This window comes from Heteronotia binoei, chromosome 4 (genome assembly GCF_032191835.1).
Source record: "Heteronotia binoei isolate CCM8104 ecotype False Entrance Well chromosome 4, APGP_CSIRO_Hbin_v1, whole genome shotgun sequence".
Taxonomy (NCBI): Eukaryota; Metazoa; Chordata; class Lepidosauria; order Squamata; family Gekkonidae; genus Heteronotia; species Heteronotia binoei.
Window position 1 is genome coordinate 42,196,364 of NC_083226.1, and position 17,640 is coordinate 42,214,003.

A 17,640-nucleotide genomic window follows, 5' to 3' on the forward strand; every position below is an offset into this window, starting at 1 on the left:
TACAGTGCTATCCTAAGTAAATCTACTCAGAAACCTATTCAGGACTATTCACCAGTATTATTTGCAGAGAAGTGTTTTAGGGTCAGACTGGAGGAATCTTCTGTGGTCAACTGATGATGTGGAATGGGAGACAAGCACCATTATAGCCTTTTGCAAACAACTTGAATATATGGCTAGGTGAGCCTTAATGACACGCTCATACACAGCCAGTTGTGGAATTTAAACTGATGATGCAGGAAGTGTGTTGAGCACACACACAGATGTAGAACAGTGTGAAATTTAGAATAATGACTCTTCTTCTGGACATTGACACCAGAAATCAGCATAGACTTAGGCAGAGTCCCTGTGTTAACCTTGAGTCCACTGAACAGGATGTGTTTTCCAGCTGAATAATTCTTCATATGTAATTAATTGCCCAGATGACCAGAATAGAGCCTAGTGTGCCCTCCTGTTCCATGAATTTTCTACACTTTCACTCCTGCCCCCATTATCAGCCCTTCCTCTTCTTTGCCCTTACTGCTCTTGGTTTCATTGGTCCACATTGTTCTTCAGTTCTGTTGGCTAACTGGCTGTGCCATGTCACAACACAGTGCTACATCACAAGACAATGTATTTGAAGCAATTTATTTAGTTCTGTTGCTTTAAAACTGAATCTCAAATTGACAGACTATTCAGTACAGCTTTAGAGAAGTGAATCTAGCATGGTGGCAAGAGGCATCCACCTCCTTTTTCTCCAAAGCATATCTTCCCCAAGGCAAAGAGCCACTATGGCTTTCATTTACATCACTTGAGCAGGAGTTGCTTTAGAAAAATCCGAGGCATCACCCTTGTGCCTGAAGGGAGTACCCATTTAGAATCTGCTGCTCTCATAAATATGAGAAAGCTTTGCTTGGAGCTGACCAACATTTTGTGACTGGCCCCAGACTCCACAGTATCAATTCTGTGATTAACTGTGCCCCTGCATTTATTTTGACAACCATTTTGAGCATAGGAAGACCTACTTCCTTTTCTCAAAATTCAAAAGACCCCCACTGAGTCAATAAAAGTGGGAACTTCGCATCAAACAAATCAAACAAATATTGAATATTGAGTCATAGAATATTCAAAGAAAGTATGCTGGAGTGTTTGGGGAAACACGTTTAAAAATCCCCTCAACATAAAGATTTTAAGTAACTCTGAAGAGCTTAAGAAATCTCCATTAGCCTGAAACATAAGTCTGTGCATGTTCTGATTTTACCTCAGAGCTATCTATATTGAGTTATCACATATTTTTATCCCTGATTTCACTTGACCTTTCCCCTCAATGTTGAATAAAATATGTTCTTAGTTTTCCATTTCAAAACATCTCAAGTGCCATTTTCAGTGGTGATCCTGACCCTTCTCTCAAGTTCCTGGGTTAAGCTAGCAGTAAAATATCAGACAGGGTGGGACAGCCAGAGTTCTTTAGGAAAGAAGAAAACAGAGCACTAGGGCTGCTCAGTCAGAAAGGCAAATGGAACCCGGGACGGGTGCGTGTGGAATCTTGCCTTTAGAGGTGAAGTGGATTGGGTCATCATAGGGCCCTTAGGCGAGCTACAGTAGATTTTTGCATTCCGATGAACCTCACTGCTTGAGTAGCTTTGCCAAGTTCGCTGTGCAACAGAAAGTTAAACTAACACACACACACACACATGGTAAAAATGGCACAATCTAGAGGTCATTCAGAGAGATGAAAGGTAATGAAAGCATAGGGTCTCAAAAATATTCCTGAAATGAGATTCTTTGGATACCAGTAGAGCATGCAGGAAAGTTACCTCAGTAATAAAGAATAAATTGCCTGGCAACCGCCAGTTCAGGTAAGGGGAACTCACCTTTTGATTATATCTTCCTTTAGCACAAGGGTAGAGATACAGAAGGAAGGAAAATTCAAGCAATGTAGATTTTGTTTTGTGAGGGAGGAAAAACTAAATGTTTACAAATTTCTCTGTCTTCATACACACACACTCATGCTTAACAGCCCTCTTACTAGCCAAGTTCAAATGAGATATGTTTTATCCAAATGGATACCTAGGGCTCCGTCTGCTGTTAATGTGTTATTGCTATGGTCCATTTATATCATCCCCCCCACAAATTTTATTTGAGAAAAAAATGGCAGAAAAGTCATCAAAAGCTCATCACTTTGGACTCCTGTTCATTAACCCCTCTAACTGTATGGAAATGATTCCACCTGAGGCATATACAAGCTGGAAAGACAAGCAGCTATGCAACCACAAAGAGAAATAAGCAATGTTGGATACCAAGAATTCTACAGTGAAAATAACATTTTTGGACTGTTCTTCCTCTGAAGCTATACATTGTATCCCCATTATCTTGCAGAACATATCCATCCCCAGGCTATGTTGGGTTGGTGTGGGGGGAGATACATGAACATCAATCAAACTATCTCCCAGCATATTCCCAAGTGCCAGCTAAGCTTTTAAAATGACCTCCTCCTTATGGTGCCCTCTATTAGGTCCAAACTTCACATTACAATTGGTACTTTCTCTCCTTGCACTGTGGTTCCAGTCCAAATCCGTGCTCTGTTAACTCGGAACATGAGTGCCTTCATACTTGATGTTTGACTGTCTCAGTGAAAGTCCAGTTGGAAAACCAAGATGCTATACATCACACATGATAACATGTTTGATCTTTAAGGGTATCCATATGAAGACTTTGTATTACGTACAGTTCTGGTCACTACACCTCAAAAAAGATATCATAGCACTGGAAAAAGTGTGGAAAGGGGTAACTAACATGATTAAGGGGATGGAACATATGAACATATGAATCTGCCTTATATTGAATCAGACCCTCGGTCCATCAAACTCAGTATTGCCTACTCAGACTGGTAGCGGCTCTCCAGGGTCTCAAGTTGAGGTTTTTCATGCCTACTTGTCTGGACCCTTTTTAGTTGGAGATGCCAGGGATTGAAACTGGGACCCTCTGCTTACCAAGCAGATGCTCTACCACTGAACCACCATCCATCCCCAAGGAACACCTTCCCTATGAAGAAACATTAGTGCTTTTTAGCTTGAAGAAATGATTGTTGCAGGGTGTTATGACTAAGGAGTTTTAATAATTATGCATGGGATAGAGAAAGCAGAGAAAGAAGTAGTTTTCTTCCTTTCTCACAATACAAGAACTCATGGGCTCTCAATGAAATTGATGAGCAGTAAGCTTAGAACGGATAAAATGAAGTATTTCTTCACCCAGTGAGTAATTAACATGTGGAATTCACTGCCACAGGAAGTGGTGGCAGCTATAAGCACAGACAGCTTCAAGAGGGGATTGAATAAACATATAGAGCAGAGGTCCATCAGTGGCTATTAGCCACCAGGTATAGAGGGAACATTAGCCACAACATATAGATGGGGTAGTGATGTTCTGTGTTCTTGGTGCTTGAAAGGAAACAGTGGGAGGTCTTCTGGAGTTCTAGACCTGCTGGTGGACCTCCTGATGGTACCTGGGTTTTGGCCACTGTGTAATACAGGACTAGATGGACTGTAGTCCTGTTCCAGCTTGTCTTCTTTTATGTTCTTATGTTCTTTGGATTCTGTTGTATTGAGTCAGTACATGAAACTCATCATATATATATATATATATATATATATATAACCACATGTCCTGGCATACTCCAGTACCCCACATACATTCCCCAGGCAGCTTTTCTTTCTCCAGAAAGTTGCCTATCTTGCAACAGTTAAGTAATGAGTTTTATCTGTGCTAGGAGCAATCCTCTGGAATAGCCTACTGGGATAGGAGAAGTAGAGGCATGCTTCACTTGCTGCATTTAGGAAGGCAGGTTTACTTCAGAGAGCATTTGGTGGAAGTTAAAGGTTTTGGCAGATATGGCTGCATTTTTTAATTTGTGCACTTTTAAACTTTTACTAATGTAAAAGTTTTTACTCTGAGTTTTTACTCTGAGTTTTACTCTGAGCAGAGTTTTTACTCTGCTTTTATTTTACTAATAGGCTGTTATATGTTTTGTATCCTTGCAACTAGTCATTGCATTGTTAGTAGCCTTGAATATGAATTTGTTGAAAATCAATATTTTTAACAAATAAGTCAGATACAAAGAACTAAATAAATAAATAAAAGCCTATGGGCTAACATTTTAACCTGCTTAGCCATTCCATCAGATTTCAGAGCATCTGTCCTCAAACAGCGGTATTTGGGCAGATGAATGAAACATAAGATGGCAGAATAGGAACTTGTGCAGAAATCTAAACAGGGATTGTGACCTCTTCTTACAGTAAAGGTGCGTCAGTTTGGTACTCTTGACATAATTTGGTACTCCACATAATTCATATTGGTAAATTTCCCTTTGAGGGTTCTTGAATAAATATTCCACCAACTGCATTTCCCCAGAGTACCAGCCAACAAGTGCAGAGCATTTGCAGATTAGGCAGGAATTCTTTTGGCTCAAATTAATTTTGATCCTCCCAAAGACCCACAAAAGTTCATGGTTTGTAAATAAAGAATTCTTAAAGGTACAACTGAATTTTCTAAACTTTACTTTTGGTTAATACTAACATGGCCGCATTCGAAACTAGACAGAATTTCATGTTCTTTCATATATCATTCTGTGTGATTACTGAATGGGAAAAAATGGATAAATTAACTAACCAAAGTAGCAACTTCTTAATAATGTGGGATACTTTTAGATAATACAAATTTCGATCCAAACTTCCTCAAATTTGGGACAGGTTGTGACTAAGAGTGCTTTCTTTCAGTTATATACATCAACAAACTGTACTGCTTTGTAGATTCCAGGGGGTTTTTTTTGAGAAGGAATACACAGGAATGCAGTTCTGGCTGACTTGCCGTCAGGGGTGTGGACCAATATGCAAATGAGTTCCTGCTGGGCTTTTTCTACAAAAAATGCCCAGGTAAATTCAAAGGAGTCCATAAGTCATTTAGGTGATATAAGATTGAACAAGGGGAAGACTTGTGTATTTGTATGTTCTTATTGCAACACAAATTGATTTCTTGGAAAAAGTGGTTTCGATATCTATTAGCTTCTCTACTTTAAACTACAGGGCCCAACATTCTTCCATTTGGTATGCTGATAAGATTTCCATTATTTATTATTTATTTATTCATGTTAAATTCAGAGGTCAGGAAAACCCTCTGCAGACATTCCATTCCATTCACACAAGCTAGAAGCCCCCAACCATGATAATTGGTAGGGCTGACAAGCCCCCATGGGGGACAGGGTTCCACTGACCTCAAGTCATTGTTGCCTGCCACTGCTTAAAGTGGTGGCCGGAAGTGATGAAATGTAGTTCCAGGAATCACTGGACACTCTATGGTTTTAGAAAATAAGAACTTTCAGTAGGTATGCAAGACTCCACTTAGAAAGAAATTCTCCCGTGATGCTGCCCTCCAACTCTCCCACAGGTTGGTCCCTTGTGATGCACCTAATAACTTGCAGTCACCATCTCATGTGACTTGCGGTTGTCATTTGCATGAATGGAGACTATACCCACACTTTCCATGATAAGATTGTCAAAAATCTACCATGCTTCATAAGCTAGCCTCCTGCAAGCTTTCATGGTTGATTGTTATGCCAGTCATGATGGTCATAATGAAAATGGAGATTCTGAAAAGGCAGAGCAAGTGACTAAGACTAGTTCTTGACATTAGATCTCATTTCAGGCCATTAGCTCACATCATTAAAGCAGGCTTAAGCAAAATCAGTGGAGGGTCAAGCATCTGCACCTGATGAGAAAATGTCCTCTGACGCAAACTCTGCAACTGTTAGCCAAAATGCAATCAGCAGGTGAGTTGTGCTCAGCCCAGGTGCTAAGAAACCAACTACCATTGTAAGCTGCTGCTGCCCTCAGATTTGACCCACACAGCATGAAGTGAAGACTGGCATCACCAGGATGATAAGTTGTTTTTTTTGCAAAAGAAGATTAGAGAGCTGAGAGTGACCTGGCCTTGATTGTGATTTATTGAACACAAAAACAGGGATTGTACTGTGATGCGGCCGGAAAATATTAGCAGAACATCTCTGGCTGTGGTCAGGCAATTGCATCTTGACAGCTGCACCACATTCTTTTCACATGGCTGTCATGTGGAGAAATATCTATGAAGAAAAGAAAGGGATGTACCATACAGTTCTGAGCTGGAGATGTAGCAGCCATTGCAGAAAGATGTAAAGAAAATATGCATCTGTATCTACTAAAAGGGGGGGGGGACCCTATTGATTTTAGAACACATCACATCTAAGCAATGTACTTTCATCTGGCTTAAAAAACCTGACTGATCTCATCTTCAGCACAAGCTGCAATTGTTTCCAATGCAGAAAGCATAAGAGTAAAACAGACATGTCAAACAAATGGTCTGCCAGGAACTCTCCTCCACCATTAAAAACCAATTGCTTGGGCAGTGATGTACTACACACTCCTGCAATTAAACCAAATCAACTCCTTTTCTTACTCTTCCTTTCCATGCAAACTACTATACATTGCATTAGGTTTCCTAATGACAAGATCAGGGCTTTTTTTGTAGCAGGAACACCTTTGCATATTAGGCTACACCCCCCTGATATAGCCAATCCTCCAAGAGCTTGCAGCACTCTGGAAGAAAAAGGAGGGATTCCCGGGAAGGGTTATATGGCTGCCAGTCAGTCATTTAAACCTAATATCTGATCTGCGGACACACCAAGCTGTTAGATTTAAATGGCTAAGAGCCATTAAGCCCTTCAGTTTCACTCCTCCCTTTGAAGCTGGGGGAAGTGACCAATTTGTTAAATGGCTGTGAGTAACACTGACACATTAAATTGCTTCCAGCCTTTCAAGTGGGGAAGTGAAACGGATGGGTTATATGGCTGGCAGCCATTACCCTTCCTGGGAATTTCTCCTCTTTCTCCCACAGCTGAAAGAAAGGTAGAAGGGAATTCCCTTCCAGGATGGTACTTGCCCCTTGCCCCTTTCTCCTGGTGGTGGCTTGCCATGGCCAGGAGAATAGGGGACTGAATGTACCACACTGGCTTGATTCAGGTTGGGCCCTTATGGGTCAATTTGGTTTGGGGTTCAGTTGGATACATTTTTTTTTGGCTTCATGCATAGCCCTAGTGCACATCCCTATTTCTGAGACATTATATTACGAACCAGCCACCTCATTCACCTGCCTATTCATTTTAATCCCTCTATTCCTCTTAAAAAAAAAAAAACCTCAGGGAGGACATGAGTCACCCCCTCCATTTGACTCAGAACAGTCTTCTGAGATAAGTTTAGCTAAGATCACCCACAAAGTTTCGTGGAGGTGTGTGCATGTATATACCATCTCTGCTCATATGACTGCTAGCATTTATGGTCCTGCAAGAAGTATCCAATATTTTTAAAAGACACACTCTAGTTTATCCTCAATATGATGTTGACGTGTGAAAATTTTAGCCTAGCAGAATTCCAGGTATTTGGCTCTTCCTTGCCTCACTTGAGCATGAGTATTTCTACCCTAGCATGCATGTGGAGTATCTGAAATAACCAATGCAAATACAAGAACCCAAACTGGCAAACCAAATCAGTGGCACATCAGCCCTCGCAGGATTAGAGCTCATTTCACACAATATCTCTATCTTTCACATTGTGACAGGGCCATAGGTCCATACCTAACACCAAGAAGGTAATTCCCCCTGCATTTATGGAAATGCTATTAGGTTTGCTTAGCAGCCACTTAAACCATGATTCAGGGCTTGCCTTTAAGTGACAGGATGGCAGTAACGACACTAGGACATGATCACCGTCGGCAATCCTTCATCTTACAGCAAAATAACAGATGTGTCAGCACTGATACTTGGCTTGTGATGGATTTACTTGGAACCAGTCCCTTGAGACAAAAGGTCTATTTTGGACCAATGCCTGCCACTCCAGAAATACATATACACATAAAATTAGATGGATTTAGTCAAAGACAATAGAGATCTGCTGTTCTTCCAATGTACTGATGTTGCTGTCCCCCCCCCCCCCCCAGCACATTTAGATATCTGATTCCTTTGGAGGTATTATTGCTAGCTGGGACATTTGGTTGTTGCTCTCCCTTTTAAAGCAGCTCCCAAAAGCTATTTACTTTCAACTTAGACACTAGTGAAATCAGCATTGGCTAAAAGGGTGAGCTGTAAGCCTGAAAATCTCCAGTACAAATCTCAACTCAGTATTTGTGATTCTGCCTTTTGGTGATTGATTAAAATATCATTATGATCCTTTTTGTGCCATCTGTTTTCTTTGCTGGTGCTCCCAGTTCACTGGCTTCTTTTATGCCATTCTACAGTGCCCCAGTTCTACTAATCTGGTCTCATTTGATCACAGAAGCTAAGCAGGATCGACCCTGGTTGGGAGATCTCAAGGAACTCCACGGCTATGATACAAAGGCAGGCAATAGCAAGCTATCTCTGAGCATTCATTGCCTTGAAATCCCCATGAGGGGTCACCATAAGTCAGCTGTGACTTGATGTCACTTTACATACACAGTAGTTTATCACTATTTTACACCAACTATATGATAATATCACATTTATATACCACTAATACAAAAATATTGAAAAGATGCAGACTTTTGCAGGAAACATTTAGCACAAGAACAAATGCCATAAAGATTTTCAGTTCTGATATGCAAGTATTGTGCAATCCTCTTGGGTTCAAATCCCGCCCCCCACCTACAACCACAAAGCTAGGTGGGTAACCTTGGGCCAGTCATTCTCAAACTGGTTCTGAGGACAGAAATGGACAGAGGAGACCTATAGAGAGTTTAATGGAGAAAGGGCAAGACTCAGATTTATAAGTAGGGAAATTGATATCCCTAGCACCTCCAAGATGCCCCCACCCCAAGTTCTCAAACCCCCAGTGTCTGAGCTGCAGGAGAAGGCCATGTTTTGATACCATGGAAATAAGATCAGCCTCTGTGCAATTAAAAGGCTGTTGCAAGAGAAAGTAACCTGGGTCCCATGAGAATCCCAAAACACCTAATCAAAGGCTCTATTTTTTGGCCCTCTGAGGCTCATCAATAACTGGGGCTGTAGGACAATAACATACCATCACAGACCATACAGGAATCTCCTTTGTAATGCAGACTTCGCTAAAATTCTAATCAACATATGGTCAGGATCATCTACTCTTCTCCTGACCCATTGTTGCCATGTATTAGCCATACCTGCCATTCAGGTAACTCAGTTGTTTCATCCAGACCCACCTCCCACATTAGCATCTCCTGCAAAGAAATAACTTAATTTTCCAATTACAGTTCTGGATCTAATAATTCCTCCAGTGGGAGGATGCATCCAATCCCAAGATGGATTCATCCCATCCCCACTCTGAAATCTTTAATATTTGCTTTCTTTCTTGATACTACTCATTTCACCTATAGGTTTTGAAGAGTGTAACATTAGAATCTGCATAAACCAGGCTGAAAAATCATCTAAAATCATTTTCTACTTGCCATAACATATGGAAAAAATTGTGAAGCCAAAGTAACCTCCAAATCCATTACAGCCAAAAGTCTCCCTAATTTTTCTCCCACTGATGCACCTTCCATCTCACCTAAAGATAGAATAATCCACAAATCTCTCACATTTGATAAGAAAGAATATTACAATAAACAATGTTCCATAGTATCAATTTCCCCAGAAGCATGTAGTATAACCTCTTTGAATAGGCATCTTCCTATAATGAACGTTCTTTACTTGAGATGGCATAGAATTCAAACTAGCAAGCATAAAAGCTCTCCTATATCAGGGCAAAATTAATTGCTTAATATAGAATAAAAGATTTTTGGGGTAGGACAATTTCAACTCTACATGCTCTAATAAGAGAGTTTAGCAAATCCAGATCATATAAATGATTCGAAATTACCATTCTAGTTCTCTTCAAGCCCATCAATTCTAGTTCCAGAATTTGAATTCATAACATCAATAACCTAATATTAGCCTTGGAACAGTAACAAAATGTGTTGAAATTCAAACCAATGACATTTGGCCTGAATAATACATGACCAGCTAATGACACTCCAAAATGGCAAAATTAGGTTGAATTTCCATCCTCTGCTAATTCTGGCTTAGTGGTTCAGCCTCATTTCCAGGATTGCTCCTCCATCACTAACCTTATAGGAAAGGAAAGGAAAGGAAAGGAAAGGAAAGGAAAGGAAAGGAAAGGAAAGGAAAGGAAAGGAAAGGAAAGGAAAGGAAAGGAAAGGAAAGGAAAGGAAAGGAAAGGAAAGGAAAGGAAAGGAAAGGAAAGGAAAGGAAAGGAAAGGTCCTCTGTGCAAGCACCAGTCATTTCCGACTCTGGGGTGACATTGCTTTCACAACGTTTTCACAGCAGACTTTTTACGGGGTGGTTTGCCATTGCCTTCCCCAGTCTTTTACGCTTTCCCCCCAGCAAGCTGGGTACTCATTTTACCAACCTCGGAAGGATGGAAGGCTGAGTCAGCCTTGGGCCAGCTACCTGAATCCAGCTTCCGCCGGAATCGAACTCAGGTCGTGAGAAGAGAGTTCAGACCACAGTACTGCAGTACTGCTGCTTTACCACTCGGTGCCATGGGGCCGCTAATATTATGGGACAGATACCCAAATACTTCCCTCACTGCTTAGGTAATTTGCACTGCAGGATCAAGCAGCATATGTTTGCTTTCCCCACCAATGGTAATCAGTGATGCGCCACGTGCATGGTGACATGCACATCATGACACTGGGAAGTCTGTTTAAATGCTACTGGAAGTGGAAAGAAAACTTGACACAGATCTACCATTTTTAGCAGCAGCCCTGAATCACATAACATCTAGTTCCTAGCTCATGGAATTATTAATAGGGATGGGTACAAACCTAAAAATCCTCTTTGGTTTGGGGTTCAGGGCAGCCCCTGAACCAAGCCTAAAGGACATGAACCAAACTGGCAAGCTCAGTTCCCCCTTTCTCCTGGCCATGGCTTGCTGCAGCCAGGAGAAAGGGGCAGCCATTTAAAGCTAACAGTGAGGCAGGTGTCTGTCAGCTGTTAGGCTGAAATGGCTGTGAGCCATTTCACTAGCCCTTTTCACTTTCCCCTGCTTGGAAGTGGGATGAAGTGAAACTGACCAGTAAAATAGCCAGTTTGGTGTAGTGGTTAAGTGCGTGGACTCTTACCAGGGAAAATCGGGTTTGATTCCCCATTCCTCCACTTACAACTGCTGGAATGGCCTTGGTTAAGACATAGCTCTCACAGAATTGTCTTTGAAAGGGCAGCTTCTGTGAGAGCTCTCTCAGCCCCACCCACCTCACAGGGTGTCTATTGTGGGGGAAGAAGATAAAGAGATTGTAAGGCACTCTGAGACTCTGATTCAGAGAGAAGGACAGGGGTATAAATCTGCTGTCTTCTTCTTCTTTTAGTCATTTCAACCTAACAGTGTGGTCTTTGTGCCTGTCAGCTGGTAGGCTGAAATGGCTTGCAGCTATTTAAACATATGAGGTCAGCTGCTGACCCACATCACTCAGCTATTAGGTTTAAATCAAGAGTGCCAAGTTAATTTGTTACAAGGGCCGGATCTGACATAAATGGGACTTTGTGGGACTGGGCCATGTGTTTCATAAAATATAATGCCAGGTAGTGGAGATAAAAAAATTATAAAAGGCACAAACACAATTTAAGACATTATTTTTTTACTTAAAATACAAATGTGCTTAAAAGATTAGCAAAAATATTTTGTTTATTTAATAGTCTTTGATAACTAACACCTCTTGCTCTGAATTGCCATCATTTCCCCCCCTTTCTTCCTCCTTTTTCCTTGGTAACTAACATTTTATTGGAGCCATCATTTGTTTATAAATCAATCAATCCATTTTCTGGTTCAAATAGCCAAGATAATTTATAATTAAAACCACAATTAAATTTAGATAAATCACATTGATATTAAATAGTGCAAAAATAATAATGTAATGTAATTTTAATGTTTTTAAGGATGATTTTATATTGAATTGTATATGAATTTATAATTGACTGCACATGGTTTATTGTATACTGTATTCATGTGTTGTGAGCCGCCCTGAGCCTGCTTGCGGGGAGGGCGGGATACAAATAAAAAGTTGTTATTATTATTATTATTATTATTATTATTATTATTATTATTATTATTAAATATATATCATCAAAAGGAAACCTCCTGTTCTCCTTCAGAAGGGGAGGGATTCTGAGAACCAACCACCTACACATGCTGGGACGAACCCTTCAAAGGGCGGTTGCAGGGGCGAGGGGGCAAAAGGATAGGAGGGGGCAAAAGAGAAGGTGGGAATGAAAGCTAAGCAGGATTATAGAAACTATTTCCATGGTGTTTCCAGGGTGACTTTGTAATGAATTAAAAAGATAGCTATTCAGCAATTTTGGTGGCTCTACACGTTTGTACCTTGGACTATGAGCAATTTAGCAGGGAACACAACCCCTTGCCTAACCTACTATGACCAATGGTCCTGCCACACCTAGGCTTGCCAGCCCCCAGGTTACATTGATTCACATTGTATTGAAAAGACCTTTTTAATTTCACTATATAGAATTGTTTATTGAAGTGGTAAAACTGCAAAAGGCAATAATGGTGCTTGTCTCCCATTCCACACCATCAGTTGACCATAGAAGATTCCTCCAGTCTGACCCTAAAACACTTCTCTGCAAATAATACTGGTGAATAGTCCTGAATAGGTTTCTGAGTAGATTTACTTAGGATAGCACTGTAAAACTCCTAATGGACTTGCCTCTGAAGTGTTTTTTTGTTGAAGTCTCCCTTTGGTGATGTCTGCTTTTAATTGACCTCCCCTCCACCAAAAAGGAAGGGCCACCTCATATTGTCCCCAGAGGAGCATATAATGTGACTCAAAATAGTTTGAAAATAACATTACTTTTGTCAGGACTAATAGTTTATTGTGGCGTAGAGTGGTAAGGCTGCAGTACAGCAGTCCAAGCTCTCTGCTCACCACCTGAGTTTGATCCCAGCAGAAGCTGGGTTCAGGTAGCTGGCTCAAGGTTGACCCAGCCTTCCATCCTTCCAAGGTTGGTAAAATGAGCATCCAGCTTGCTGGGGGTGAAGTGTAGATGACTAGGGGAGGCAATGGCAAACCATCCCATAAAAAATCTGCCATGAAAATGTTGTGATGCGGTGTCACACCAGAATCAGAAATGACTGGTGCTTGCACAGGGGACTACCTTTACCATTTTAGAATACACTAGCTATTCTTGTTGTTATAAGTTATTGTTCATGATTCAATTTCAAGTGTTTGCTTAACCTAGACTGTATTTTCCATTGTTTCGTTGCAGCCCCCAGGTCCTGACAGGGAATCCCCCAGTTTTGCAGGCTCCTCCCTGCCAGTAGCCAGCTGGCCAGTAGGCAAAAACAGCCATCATGTGCCTTTAAATCTCAGTAGCTTCGAAGAAGTTTGGACACTGCTTGTATTTTGGAAAGTGTGTATGACTTTAAATCTCAGTAAGAGGAAAGCTGGATGGGGGTGGGGTGAGCAGGCAGAGTCATGTGGCTTTTCCCAGTGAGTGTGTGAAGCTGTGAAAAAGTAAGAGTCCTTCTGTTTGTTTTGCATTCATGCCAGGAGTCATTTGCATAATAAAATAGCTAGTAAAGAGTAAACCACAACCTGATTATGGGAGGGAAAAAAACTTCACCCCCTAGACTGCTTTGTTCCTTTTATTTTCTTGTGTTAGTCTGAAGAAGCTGGTTGAAATAAAGCAGACTGTTACCTTCAACAACTACTGAGAGTATTGTCCCAATGAGATCACAAAAATGTACGCTTGCAAACTATGTTTATTTTGGCAGCTTTGTGAGTAAGTGAGTGTGTGTCCCTTAATAAAGCCATGGCAAGGGACTTGTGGGAAGTACAGCTTCTGGGGAAGCCTTTGAAGGTTAAAAGGAGAATGAGGAAATGAAGACTATATTCAGGGAAACTGCACTGCTTCCTTTATTTGTTTAATGGAATGGGAAAAACTCCTGGCTCCACTCCCAAAACCCCCAGATATTTCTTGAATTAGATCTGGCAACCCTAGCCACACCCCATTCCTGACTTGATCCTGGATCCACCTTACAAAAGCCCTCTCAGATCAGCTGGCCAACATTTAATGAGTTGGATACAGTGATCCATGAAAAAAAAATGTTCACAGTGCCATTTTGCTTATGCAAGCAATAGCAGAAGCGCTGCAGCAACTCATAGGACTTCTATCTAGCTATCTGTTTATCTATCTGAACATATAGATAATAAACTAACAATGTGCATATTAGAATTGCCAGGCATCCTAATATGGCAGAAGGCCTCCTGCCAATTGACACTGTTCCACACCATCATACCACTTTGAGTGGTGGTGGGGAAATGAAAAAATGCAATCAGTACTGGCCTCTGTGCTGGCATGGCATAACCAACCTAACCAACCTCATATCCCTGCCCCCCAACCCTCCTGCTGGTGGCCTGGCAACCCTATTCAAATAGAGCAGTGGCATGCATGGTGGATGGTTTGCATAATTTTATTTAATTCGTGTTTGAAATTACATAAAGTGAAATAATTTTTGAAGATAGTGGGGATACAATTTTACTTAATGCAACCTGACATTAAGGAATAATTTTAGTGCTTTCAAAGGCACAAGGTCTGATTTGCATAGATATTTTCTGTGGGTTCAAACCCAATATCTCCAATATAGAGGACTGATGGCTCAGGATGAGGTGTAATGTCCTACTTAGGGCCTTCTCATGAGTTTGCAGATGAAGTGAGACAGGAACCAGGAACATTTAGGCGAGCAATCCAAAGTGGTTCTATGAGGATCCTACTCAACTCTATTCACTGGTGCTTACTCTCAGGTAAGTGTTCTTATGGTTATGATGTTCTTCAGTAATTCTAAGGGAATATTAATGCTACATTACACATATGACTTTTTTGGAGCAGGAATGCACAGGAATGCAGTTCTGGTGGGTTGGTTTCAGGGGATGTGGCCTAATATGCAAATGAGTTCCTGCTGGACTTTTTCTACAAAAAAAGCCCTGGTTACCCACAAATGTTTTCAGCATTTCAGTCCTTTCAGTCTCAGAAAGGACTGAACAAATGCAAAGCCTGTACAGTATTGCAAACAATCATAAGACCAATTGCGAAGCACAAAAATAACTATTAGAAATCTTACAGAGGTGTATAATATGATACAATATGATAATATGCTAATAATGTGCAGTATTGCAGTCTGCATCTATTGAAATCAATAGGGATGGCTAGTTGGAACAAAGTCCTGTTCCTTTGTTTTATTAGTATGTATCGACATCTAACTGTTGCTGAAAAGAGGATTCGAGTTATTCATGCGTCTTTTAAAATAAAAGCCTTTAGGTCAGGTTATTGAAAAATGTACATATATTGAAATATTCAGGATACTGAAAATGTACATATAAATGTACATAATGCACATATACACACATACTTGGGTTGGATGCCAAACAAGTGAATAAACATTTCATCCAATATCATCTGCTTCATTTAACTCACAATGCCTTTAATAGATAATATTCACAACACTGTGCACTTGAGTGAGCAGGGCATTTGCAGTCTTGGAGCACTTACTTGGACAGCCTGAAAACTGCAAAAAGGCAATTAACATTTATCATAAATCAAACAAGGCTTCTGTGGCAATCATAAAGGATTGTGTCTTGAAATGCCACTTTACAGACAAATGCAACTGTGGGAAGGAATAGAAAACATAAATGGGGTGAAAACATAAATGGTATGACCTGAGCAAAGTTAAGCCTCATTAAGAATTGCCCTGCCAGGTCAGATCACAGGGGTGTCTAGTCTAACCTCTGTTTTCAAAGAGGATGACCAGTCAAAAGGCAATACTTTCTTGTGAGGTTCAAAATGATTGCAATCCACTATGCACAGTAACCATTTGTGTAATCTGTTATTCATATTTCTGACTATTTTTCTGGCTACCAAGAGGTAACCCTCTACTCCTGCTGGCTGAGATGGAATTTTCAAGTGAAACACATTCTGGAGTAGGGTTGCCAATCCCCAGTTGGGGCAGGGGATCCCCCGGTTTGAGGGCCTGGCTACAGTGATTCATGCTTTGGTCACCTCTAGATTGGATTACTGTAATTCTACATGGGGCTACCCTTGATCCTAATCCAGAAGCTACAGCTAGTGCAAAATGCAGCTGCAAGGATTCTCCTGGAACTCCCCAGGAGCGAGCACATAAGACCAGTGTTGCAACAACAGTGCTGGCTACTTATAGCATACTGGGCTCACTTCAAGGTACTTACTTTCAAAGCCCTATATGGCCAGCTGCCAACCACCCCAAAATGCCCATCTGTTGGCAGCCCCAATGTGTCTTTTTCCTTTGCCAGCATTTATTCATGCAATTCATTAATTAAAACATATATATACCACCTTTTTTAAACTCATGGTGGCCAGTTCTCATTTATAAAACTTCTAGGGAAAAGCGAAATGAAGAAGGCTATAATTTATTTTTTAAATTTCTGTATATATTTGTACATTGTTTCATCTATTTTGATGCTAAGGAAGTTTAGGATTTTAATGCTAAGAAAGGCATCTTAAATTGTACCCATGATCATATTCCTCAGAATGCTCAGTCATCTCAAAGTCTCCCATGTCAAAATACTGGTTGTTATTGTTGTTGTTGTTGTTTTTTAAAAAAACTTTATATCCCACCTTTTGCCCCAAACAGGGTAGCCAACCAAAGCAGCTAACAATTAAAAGCAGGACTTTATAAAACATGTAATAAAATCAGTTAAAACTTGAAGCAAAACCATTTTTTTCTTTTTTAAAAGCAATTAAAATGAAAGGCAGGAAGGCGAGGCCACTGAGGAAATTAAGCAAACAAGTTCCCACCCAACCATGAAAGCCAGTGATGGAAAGCCAGTGACTGACTAATATCCCAAGAGAGGGAGTGTCCTTATCCATAAAACACTAATATATCGAGGAGAAGGCCATTGGCCTGATTTCATCCCTGGTGTTGTTGGCTTGCCACATGTAGATATGTTTTGACATGGAAACAATATGAAGTAAACAGTCTCCAACATGCATGATGAGTAATATCATTTTATATTTTTATGCTTTCTTTCCTAAATGTCAGTATTAACAAGAAACAGATTGCAGTGCCTTCATTTTATTAATTAATGAGCATTAGAGGTTAGCATTTCTTTACCCAGAAGGTGTCTTCCTGAGGGCTACCTATCACTGCCTTAACCATTTGATCTTCATCCCAAACAGTTATTTCCTCTTAATCCCTACACTCTCTTAAGTAAAGACTGACTGTTACAATTTGAATTCTGACAGAAACTGAGAGAGACTGAGTGAAATCCTGTCAATCTGAAATTCATTCAGAGATCCACCAATTTCAGGTGGTATTTTCTGACAGGAAAGGGAAGTCAGGCTTCTCAGTTTTCTGGCAATATTCTGTCACTTCATATCAGTTCATTTTGTGCTGGTTCTGTCTATACTCATTGACACAGTTCACTGAGATGTCTGCAAACAACTACAAAACTTGAGCTGAAGTTAAGAACCTCAAAATAGCATGAACAGATAAGAAGTTTCTGTAATTTTTTTTTTTTGCTTCTAATGTCAAACTATGTGTTACAAAGAAAGTGTGGCCACTGTTGTGCCGACCTACATC